The 10,634-nt window shown below is 47.8% G+C and overlaps 1 long non-coding RNA gene across 4 annotated transcripts; it reads left to right on the top strand.

The window, feature by feature from the left end:
* Positions 1–3,665: 3,665 nt before the first annotated feature.
* Positions 3,666–9,097, top strand: LOC113947043. Of its 4 annotated transcripts, none has more exons than XR_003527623.1 (4): positions 3,666–4,022; positions 4,547–4,720; positions 5,933–6,374; positions 7,554–9,097. It is a non-coding gene; the product is annotated as an uncharacterized LOC113947043 (long non-coding RNA). The 4 variants fall into 4 exon arrangements; XR_003527621.1 differs by lacking the exon at positions 3,666–4,022 and having other exon boundaries at positions 4,107–4,720; positions 5,933–6,149; positions 6,284–6,374; XR_003527622.1 differs by lacking the exon at positions 3,666–4,022 and having other exon boundaries at positions 4,107–4,720; positions 6,284–6,374.
* The last annotated feature ends 1,537 nt before the right edge of the window (positions 9,098–10,634 follow it).

Below are 10,634 nucleotides of genomic sequence, written 5' to 3'. Positions count from 1 at the left end.
CAGGTTCTCCCTTAGCTTTTATCAAACTCCAGAGCTCCTTATTTCCACATTTTAACTTTCTCTGTATAATACTTATATACACAGTACTGAATTAAGGGAGTTCCCAGTGCTGGGAGCTAAACCTCTGATTTTTTTCCTGTATCAACAGAAAGCACTGAACTAGTCTCAATAGTGGTGATTATTGAAACTTTGAGGACTGTGGTTGGAAGAAGTGTCAAGAAGGCAGATATGTTTGCTGGGCTGTGGCTGGTGTGACCTCTGGCATGGACCTCTATAGATCAAATGATTGATCCTCCTCCACTGCAGTTCCTGGTGCTTTTCTTTAAAGACTTTAAGACTTGTTAGATCATAGGACCAGCTTGGGTCTTGCTTGATACAGTCTTCCCTCTGCAAGTTCAGATTTCTTTTTTCCAGTGCATCTTCTGAATGAGGTGGTTATGCTGTCCCAACTGTTGATCCCTGTGAAAACTGCACATGCTCTATATTTTACCCATTCCTTTGCAAGCTGGGTTTTTAGGGAGCAAAGCCTTTACCTGCCTTGCAGCTATAGCCAAACAAAGCACAGGCACTGTTAGCAATGCAGTCCTCTGCCTTCTGCCAGGAGTTGAGCCCCGGCTTTATATCCCAGGATGCTCCCAGATGCTGGAGTAGCAACTACAGAAGTTGCTCTCAAAAGAAAAAACCAAACCAGCTTTGCTATGGTTTCTGCTCTTTCCAAGAAAGGGTTAGTTTTCCTCTTCATCATCATCAGCACCCCATAAAGAGCAGAACATTTTGTATCCTGCCCCTACTGACTTGTGGAAATAAGAGATACCCTAATAGCAATCCTTGTCCAAACACAGTGTTGGCCTGGTTAGTGCCAGCACTTTCCATCCAGCACTAGTATTTGTTTTTCCATGCTCTTAATCTTAGAAATTGAATCGAGTCTGATAAAAGTGACTTCCTGAATATTGCATAACAGTTTACGTCTGTCAGGAGGGAAGACAAACAGACCTGACCTTGAACTTGGAAAGTTTCCTCCCAGCAGGTAAGAGCTTCCAAAAGTCTGTGCTGGGGCTCCTGGTCTCCTTGCTGTCCAGGGACAGCAGTGAGGCTTCCCTGGCAGCCATCCTCTCTGCAAAAAAAAAAAACTTTGGAAAATGCTTTGGATCCTCCTCTGGGGACCTGAGAATCCCCCGGAAAGAGCTGCAGCAGGAAGGCAGCTTCGTGTTCTTGCTCCAAAAAGAAGGCAGAGGAGAAATCTTGTCCATATCTGGCAGGGTTTAGCCTCCAGGGATTAATTAAAGGCTTTTTCAGTTTTTCTTTCAAACCTCACAACATTCATCCCCGCCTCACTGAATAGGGAAAAGGGAGAGGCATTTTCTCTGGTGAAGCACCAGCCTGTTTCAATTTTCAGTTTTACATTGCAGTAATATGCTTTTCCTAAGGGAACACCACAGGAAGGGCAAACTTTGGCTTCTCACCATTGGAGCATTACATCATTAATATGAGCTGGAAATCCGAGCAGCGGGCAAAACAAATTCCCTAAACTTAATTCCCTCTCTCCTTGGTGCTTCTGTCCCTCTTCCTTGCCCAGGGGTAAAGCAGGTGGAGGTGTTGGCAGAGCCAGGGGGGTGGGGATCAGTGGACCACGATTGGGTGGTGATGCTACAGGAGCAGGGAGGTGTCCTGCATCCTCTGAGCTGCTGAGACTGGACACTGACAGAGCTCTGGGGCAGCAAAACCCTTTCTTCTGTGGCTCAGACTTGTGGTGGTGGCTGCCATGGGGGGAAGGAGCCACCTGGTTCTGGGGGCTCCCTGTGAAACATGGGGGGGTCTTTTGCACAGGTTTCCCAGCACCAGAAAAGTGCAGGGCTTGGGAGACTCTGGTTTTTGGGCAGCATCCTGAAGAAGCACCACAGCTCCCAGCTCAGCCCACTCCAAGTGTGTGTGTGTGGTGCCCTGCAGACCCCCCGGCTGTGCCCTGCCTGCAGTGTTTGTTTTCTGACCCCATTACTTATTCCAGTTTGGATTTCAGCTGCTTAGGCTTGATTATTTTAAACCCCCTCTATCTGATTATCATCAGCCCAGCCAGGCCAGATATGAAGCTTCCTGGGGGATCCCCAGCAGTGTTTCAGAAGGATAAATTGCCTCTCATTCATGCTTTTGGGAGTTTGGTCAGCCAAGAGAGGAGGGAGTTACGGGGATATTCCAAAGGGGGGGGAGGCAGCTCCCCCTGTATTTCCTGTGCTACAACCTCACAAATATCCGACTTTGCCGTGGGGTGGAGTTCCTTGCTGCCCTGGGCGTGTGGGGAAATGTGTCCTGGCAAGCACCCCGGGAGGTGTCAGTGATGGGCACACACTAACACACTGGCACGGAAGGATGCTTCTGGAAGCAGAGCAGCTCAGGGACACACTGGCATGGCCAGGTGCAGCAGATTGGTACCCAAACCAGGCAGCCCTCTGCAACCTCCCCAGAGCTGCCTTGCTCTTGCTTTTCGGTTTTCTATTGTTATCCTAAAGCTGTCTTCCTCCTCCTCCCCCCAGCCCCCAGCAGGATGAGGAAGCCTCCAGCTGGCCTAGGAGGCTTATCAGCTCTGTCTGGCTGGGTGTTAACAGTTTATTTGCATAAGTACCTGTCCCCGTCATATGCCGCTTGCCTTTGTGACTCACTGGAGTTGTTTATTTTTCCTCCGGCAGCGAGGCTTGCGGCTGCTGCTCCCCGAGGGATGCCAGGGCAGATGCCACCACCCCCGGGCACCGCGGGATGCCTGGCACGCTCGGGACAGGACGCTCACCCTCCCTGGCTCACCCAGTCCTCCTGCCCTGAGGGACCAGCTTGGAAATTAAATGTGTAACTGGTCGGGTCCTGTTTTCTCCTGGCTGTCAAGATAAAAGGAAACTGAACCCCCCCAGCTGTCCCTGGCTGGGGAGAACAAGGCTTCCCCTGGGACCACAGTCCCAGCTGCTGTTGCAGGGAAGGTGCCTCTGGCTGCAGGGCTGTGTGATGTGATGGGTATTTGTCTCCTCACCACTGTTAGCACTCATAGACTCACAGAATGTCCTGAGTTGGAAGGGACCCACATGGATCATTGAGTCTGACTCCTGCCCCTGCACAGGACAACCCCACAAATCCCAGAGGGTGTTGTCCAAACGTTTCTTGAGCTCTCTTCAGGCTTGGTGCCACGACTGCTTCCCTGGAGAGCCTCTTCCAGTGCCTGACTGGGCCCTGGGTGAAGAACCTTTTCCTGATATCTTTATTTTAAGGAGCTGAGATCCTTAAAGCCTCTTCTGAACTCAGGTCTCTGCTCCAAAGGCAGGGTGACCTGCCAGACCAACCCTCCTGGCTGTGCTGGGGCACCCAGGGTGCAGCTCTGCCCCAAGTGCTGGTCGTGACCCCAGAGTCACCTCCTCGGGTAGGAGCCGAGCGATCTTGTTTCTGCTCGTTTGCTCTGAAGGGTTTTTCCATCCGTAGTAAGAAAGTCATTAATGTTAAACTTCTGCTGCCAGGTACAATTGATTTGAAGATTATAACCCCTCTAAAGGGGGTATGTGCTGCATATGCAATGTGTTGAAGTCATGGCACGCAGGAATTGTTGCTCCAGTGGTTGCCTGTGATCCGTGGAGCCCAAGAGAGAATGGCTCAGGCAAACGTGGGGCTGCTCAGCAGCCTGGTAGGGCCAGTGAAGAGTGGCCAAAGGGCAAAGGTAAATTCAAATCAGCAGCTGGTACATCCTCTGCACAAGGGCTGTAATCCTATCCCAGGAGATGACAGACTTATGGTTTAACAAGTCTCCATGCTGTTGTTGCTGTGATATTTTCCTAATATGGTGCACATCCATGAGGTCCTTGGTGCTCGCAGGAGGGCAATGCTCAGTGTGGGATCCTCCCTGCAAGGAGCTACCAGGACTGAAGTATTTTCTTCTGAATGTGGCCAGAAACCTGGGAGTTGTTGTGTGGTGTGTTCTGCTGGTGTGTTCTGCTTCCCCTCCGTGGCTGATGGGCCAGTGAATCAGTTGTCCACCCAGCCAGCCACTTATGGTATGTAAAAGTTATTTTAGACACGTTTCTGGTGTCCATCATATCATTCATCATATAAAGTGCTTTTGAGGATGTACCAGTTGAGCTGTGCCAGTTGTGTTTCGCTCCTCTGACTGGGAGGATGGATGGATGGATGGATGGATGGATGGGGGAGAGAAGAGCAAGGGATTCGGCTCAGCACCTTCAGCCTCAGCTCTGACTGTGTGATGTTACAAGGCAGGTCAAAGTGTGAGAGAAGTGAGTGTGGAAAGGCAGATAACCAGCAATTTGCTGTGAGTATGGTCACTGAAGAGGATCAGTGGACTTGGTTTATCCAAAGAAAAATGCAGAGAGAGAAAACAGAGGGAGAAGGAAGCAAACAGTGCATCACGTGAATCATCCAAGAAGTGGCTAAAGGAGCAGAACCAGAGAAGGATAAATTCATGAAGCCAGGAGAGGGCTGCAGGAATCTCATTATAAATATCATATTAAGTTGTGTACCTCAAGAAATCCCTGACTTTTCATCTTTATCTCTTTCCCTCAAGTGCATGAACAGCTGACTTGTCCTTCTGGCTGCTCTCAGGTCTTTCTGAGCCATCACTGCCCATCCCATGTGCCTCCCTCTCTTCTGGCTGCACCCAGGCTGAGTTTGCTGCAAGGGAACACTGCTCAGGCGATGGAGTATCCATGTCAGCCCCCCTACGGTTAAAACCAACCTTGTAAGCAAACCCTCATAATTTTATTTATGACTTTTGGATGAGATAATGGTTTTCCACTTTGAAAAGAAAGCTTGCTACTTCAACATTTATTTTCTATAAATGCCTTGGCATTTATATTGCAACAGGAGACTATTCAGTGACATTATCTGATAAATATCGTGTTATACAGCTGCAATTTACAATGCATATATTTTTAACAGTGCTTCTAAGCTAAATTAAATGCTTCTAAAATATGGTACTTATGGAAAACAAATCTCTTTTCTAGCAATTTTGTTTTTCAGGGTACACTATTTTTTAAAAACCAGATACCATCTTTATCCTGTCAGGCAGTAAATTATGCACTTGCACTTTCATAAACTCTCCCCTTGGGAACTTAGTCAATGAAATGGAAATGTCTTTTTCACACCCTCCAACTCCAGAGAAATACAGGGAAATAGCCAACTGGGTTATAAACTGAATCCATACAAAATGTGGATTAATGCAGTCCTGATGCATGTATTGTTTAGCATATGTACCATTCACTCAAATGGTGCTTTGAGCTGTGACTGGGATCATTAATGTCTCTTTTTTTTATTTGGGAGAGTAATGGCATGTTCTGTGGTGGGATGTGCAGTAGGAAGACACCCACTGGCATGGGATTGTAACCTCCCTCCCAAGCCAGGACTCCTGTGGGAGGAGGAAAGCTCTGTTGGCCTGCTCAGGGGAGTAAAACACAATGGCTTTTACACCTTGGCGGATCTTTCCTGGGTTATGGAGTGGGAATGGGCAGGACCAGGGTTTAGAACGGCCTGTCCTGCCTTTGGGATAGTCTTTCACGAGGGAGAGCAGAGGTACTGAGGCAGCTGGACTAAATGCTCCTTGCAGGTCCCTTCCAGCTGAATTATTATTCTAAATCTACTTCTGTTTCCATCATCCATCACCCACTGAGTTTGCCTGTAGCAGTCAAACATCTTCATACAAAACCCCACGTGGTCTGAGGAGCTGTGCTATTCCCTCACTGCATTGAAGGTGGAAAGTGTGAAATGCCAACAAAAAGGAGGCAAAGGAATGAAAGCAGGGAAGGGTGGGAGGGTGTTGCAGGGGAGTCTGCTGTGATGCCCAAGGATCCCTCCAAAGCAGGAGGAGCTACAGCAGGTCTCCTGTCGCAGGAGGGGCACTGGAGCTGTTCTCCTCTCTACTGGTGGCCCTTATTTTCCCAAATATAACTCACAGGCCCTTTGAAAGCCCCAGTTCTTCCAGTCTGGCGACTGCATGAAATGTGGGATGTATTACATGCACTTGGCAATAGAGGCAAACTTAGAGAAAACGGGAAAAGCAACAACAACAACAAAAAGGAATCTTGAAATTTGGCAGAAAAAATGCAGTGCACAAACCCCACAGGAATGTGAGCATCTTTGCACAAAGCCACTTATGGATGCATTCCTTAAAGGTAATCCCTTCAGACAGAGCGAAGCTGCCATTTCTTTGAAAGATATTAAAGCAGCTGTTGCTAGAACATAGAGAATTTCTGAGCTCTCTGTCAAGGGATGGACATTTGTAATGCTATATCTACTTTATTTACAGTTTGATACCAAATTTCCAGCTACTGAAGGTAATTGAGACTGCAAACAAAATCTCACTATCCACTGATCTGCCAAATCAAATTTCTTCTCCTGTAAGTATAGTGTTTTTCCTTAGCTTCAGAGAGGAAAAGAATTATGCAAAATGAATGAGAAAGAAAAGGGATTAGTTTATATAATGACCATAGCAGCCATCTCTCCCTTGATCTGTCATAGTTTATTCTCGAAGATGGGAATGATTATTATTGTAATTTAGAACAGAGCTTGTTCTCTTTCCTTCTGCTGCATCTGCTTACTACTCTCCAAATTAACACATATTTTAATAAAAACTAAACATCCCGATTATAGCTGGGGTGTTGGATGACCCCAGCTGAGATATGGGCACAGCAAGATTTTCATCATCTCTGTTTTCCCCTCCTGGAATGTCTGTGCACTGCCCTGGTCTTTGATAGGAGTTAAAGCAGCCATGAGGCTATTCTAATGACTTCTGGCTACCAGAGGCCTCAGAAGAGGGTATCCAAGGCAGTAAATCAGCAGCTACATGTCTCCTGGGCTGTTCTCAAATTGTATGGTGCTTCTGAGGATCTCTGGGAGCTCTCTGTCATCAGAGCAGCTCCCTGCTCCATGGTGCTCCCCCAGCATCAGAGATGGGTGGGTGTCACAGCAGGAGCAGGCTGAGGGATCTCAGCCTCCCTCATGGTCTCTCACTAGCTAATGTCAGAAAATAGATTGTTTCTAAAGGTCTTCAAAATTACACTGCATTTTTTTGCTGTATTTGGGGACTACTCACACTCCCATGGTCCTGTCCTACCCGTGTGTCTGGTGCCCACGTATTATAGTAATCAACTTTGATGCCAACAAGGCAACTGGGTTTTCCTCTTTCTCTCCCGTGTCTGCACCAAGATCTTCACTGCTCTCAACTCTGACTGAGAAATTTTATTAAACCAAAGCGTCGAGAGGTGAACTAATTGATACTGTTGTTCTCCTGAAGTTGCTTTAACACTTGTGTAGTTGTAACTCTAGGGTTGAGCAGAGTCACCCCTAAAATCAAGGTGTTCACACCTCATCACCCCAGCACAGCACTCCCCCAGCGTGTGGGGAAGCAGCCATGAGGCATCAGCTCTGCAGCATTTTGGGGACTCATGGTTAGTGATGGGATTTAACTCTGCAGAACTCATACAAAACTTATAAAGATTCTGTCCTTCACTTCAAAACATCTGTTAATTCTGCTTGTGTGCTCATCATTGAGAGGCTGCCTATATTTTTCCTTTCAGGTTTGCAAAAATAAGCACGGTGAATGAAGATGAAAGGGAAATGTTGCTGGTTTCTTCCCTGGAGATCGTATTTCTTACTTGTTGCATAACTGCTTATTTTAGCATCAATCAGCCGAGCCTTTGTTGTGCAGACAATTCTGTCCTTTTAGAGGATTTGTGCAGTATTGTTTCTTCCAAAATGCCTTTTTTTTTTGTTTTTGTTATTAGATTTATTTCTTCTCTTAGCAAATGCCAACTGACAACACCCCATCAGAGCTCTTCATAAGTGTTACATAAATGTCATACTATGTAAACTCAGTGTTGGATGTATCATATACATGACCTTTCTTGGAGAACCATCCATCAGGTGCTATCTGAGTGTGTGTGTCACATTTATGTGTTTGTACACAAGCCGTGTTTAAGTGTGCATGTATGGTAGCCAAAATTCTATTATGGAAAGTACTCAAAATGCAGAAATGTCTGAACTCTTCTTGTCAGTGCAACTTCATCTACCCCCTCTCGTTGAAGCAGAACAAGACTTTAATTTCATGTTCAGATACTCTTTTCCTTCTGCATCGCTGTGTGTGCAGTGAGATGGGCAGCAAGGGGCTCAGTGATGCCTATTGTTCAGCACATGAGCCTGGGCAGAGTACATTATTCAGCACATTATTCACATGTCTGACCACTTTTGGATTTCACAGCGATAGAAAACACAGTTCAAATACTTCTCGATGCAGTTTTCAAAGCAGAGCAAGGTGCTGATGTTCTGGATGGCAAAAATGCATTGAGGTTGCATCTAGGCATGCTGTGGACCTGCCCTGCCATGCTGTGACCTTCCTAAGAGATGTTGTCCAGAAATCATGGAGAAATTGCCTCAGAGGGTGGGAAGGCTGCAGTGTGCAGTACAGGACCAGAGCAGGGGGACCTGCAGGTTCCTCAAAAGACACAGTTATAAATGTCCTCATGGTTCTTTCTACAGCACTTTCCACTACACTGCCTCAGTGCTTCAGCACCTTCATTAATCCTCCCCAAACGCCCGTTTTGAAGATGGGTCAGGGTGACACATGGATGGATTAAGGTCAGTTTTGACTAATTCAGGGTACTCCATCTGAAAAGCATAATGTCTGCTTTTTCGGAGCATTTAACATGATACAGCACTTCACACATGCAAGCACAGCACCCACTGCTTCCAGCTGCACGAAGATGGATGTCAGCAATTCAGGCTAAAGGTTTCCAGCCACGCACCCGCAGTGTGGGCACTGCAGCCACCAGCAGCCAAAAGTTTGGGTTAAGGACTTTGTTAGCATCATACAGCCTGTGGCAAGGGCATGGAGAGAATCTGCTTCTTTGGGAGAGTTTTGTCCTATTGTCACAGTCTTTCTGAGTCTCACAGCCCTTGCATTGCTCCTTGGGCAGTTTATGGTTCTGCAGATAAGATGAGGATCTGGCCAAAGTGTTTTCTTTTTGACTTACACAGCAGGTCCAGGGTGTGCAGGTGTTGTAAGGAAATCAGACTGGGGCAGTGTAATTAACAACTGCATTACAGTATCTGTGCACAATAAAATTGGTATGGAATGCCTCACTTTGGACACTTCTGATGTTCTGACCAGGTAACACAGTGACCTTCACAATATCCCCTAAGGCAGCCTGTGCACATGGATGAGGTGGGATCCACAGGTGAAGTCCTGGCAGTGAGTGTTGCTGGATGCTGGAGCAGCAGTGTCAGCACCCACTGAGGTCCCTGGGGCTGCCGGGGACTGACAGACAGGGGCTGTGCTTGTGTATCCCACTACTTTTGTAATCCCAGCAAAGGCTTTTTAACCAGGGGCTGATGTTTCCTGTTCCCTGGGGGGGGGCCTGTTGAATGGGTTCTGAGCATCTGGGGCAGCAGGTGCTCCAAAAGCAGCATCTTCAGAGATTTCAGCAGCATTGGGCTTTTTTTTTTTCCCCTGTGTTGTGAGCTGCTCTTCTTCAAAGCCCAGTAATAGGACTAATTTGGGTGGGTTTATCTAAAAGACCACAAAAGGCTGCTTCATGCCAAATTTCAAGACCCTATTTCCAGAGTTACAGTCAAAAAAACATGGCAAGCCCAAGAATGACCAAGATGATGCTCTTCTACTCTGCTTTCATCTTTGGAAGAGGCAAAGGATTTGGAGCGTTCAGAAAACATCCAGTACAGGCTGCCAAGGCAGAAAGTTGCAGACTAATTCATTCAAGTTTGGCAATTTATAAGGAGCCACAACAGGGATGTACGGTGGGGAGCATCTGGCTACCGTAGCTGTGCTTCCTAGTGGTTTATAACCGGTAATTCAGCGTTTTAGAGCTCACCAGCTTAACGAATGTAAGAGATGATGGCAGATTGTGACTGAAAGACCGTAAGAGATGATGGCAGATTGTGACTGAAAGACTGTCTTTAACCTGAATTTTAATCTTCTGCAGCAATGGTTTAAAACAGTGCAAGCCAACTTCTGTAGGGCCCCCGGGAGCTGGGGAAGATGCACGGTGTACACCCAGTTATTATTATTTTAATTCAAGAAACCGTTTCTATCCCGACAGCACCGCTGTCGTTGTTTTTAATCCGGGGGAAAACAGCTGGCAACAGGCAGCCCTGAACCACCCAGAGCCCAAAACACTCGTTCGGGCAGCGCGCAGCAGGGTCACCCCGCGGGGAGGCGGGAGGCGGCCGCGCCGCTCCGCACCTCTGCGCGGAAAGTCTGCGAAGTTTTTTTTGGGGGGAACACACACGTGTACGCACACAGGCGGGTCGGGGGGGGAGCTCTGCTGCCGCAGCAGCATCCCCAGCCCCGCCGCTCCTCGCCCCTCCGGTGCGGGCGCGGAGGCTCCGCTTCTCCCCCCCCCCCCCCCCCGCCCCGGCGGTTCCCACGCCCCGCGGCCGCGCAACTTCGCTCCGCGGGTGCGGGAGGGAGGGAAGCGGCTCCGCACCGCGGCCCCCGCCCGCCCCGCGATGGGCAAGAGCCGTCTTTTTGACGCAGGAGAAATGGCAAATTTTAAGTACGTCATTAATATGGCGCCAAAAGCTTTTTTTTTTTTTTTAAGTATAAGCTTATTTTTTTTTCCTCCCCCCGCTCCCCCCCCAAAAAA

This window comes from Corapipo altera, unplaced genomic scaffold, assembly GCF_003945725.1.
Source record: "Corapipo altera isolate COAL_440 unplaced genomic scaffold, ASM394572v1 75, whole genome shotgun sequence".
Lineage (NCBI taxonomy): Eukaryota > Metazoa > Chordata > Aves > Passeriformes > Pipridae > Corapipo > Corapipo altera.
The sequence above is the reverse complement of the archived record's forward strand: the minus strand, read 5'-3'. Positions and strand labels throughout refer to the sequence as shown.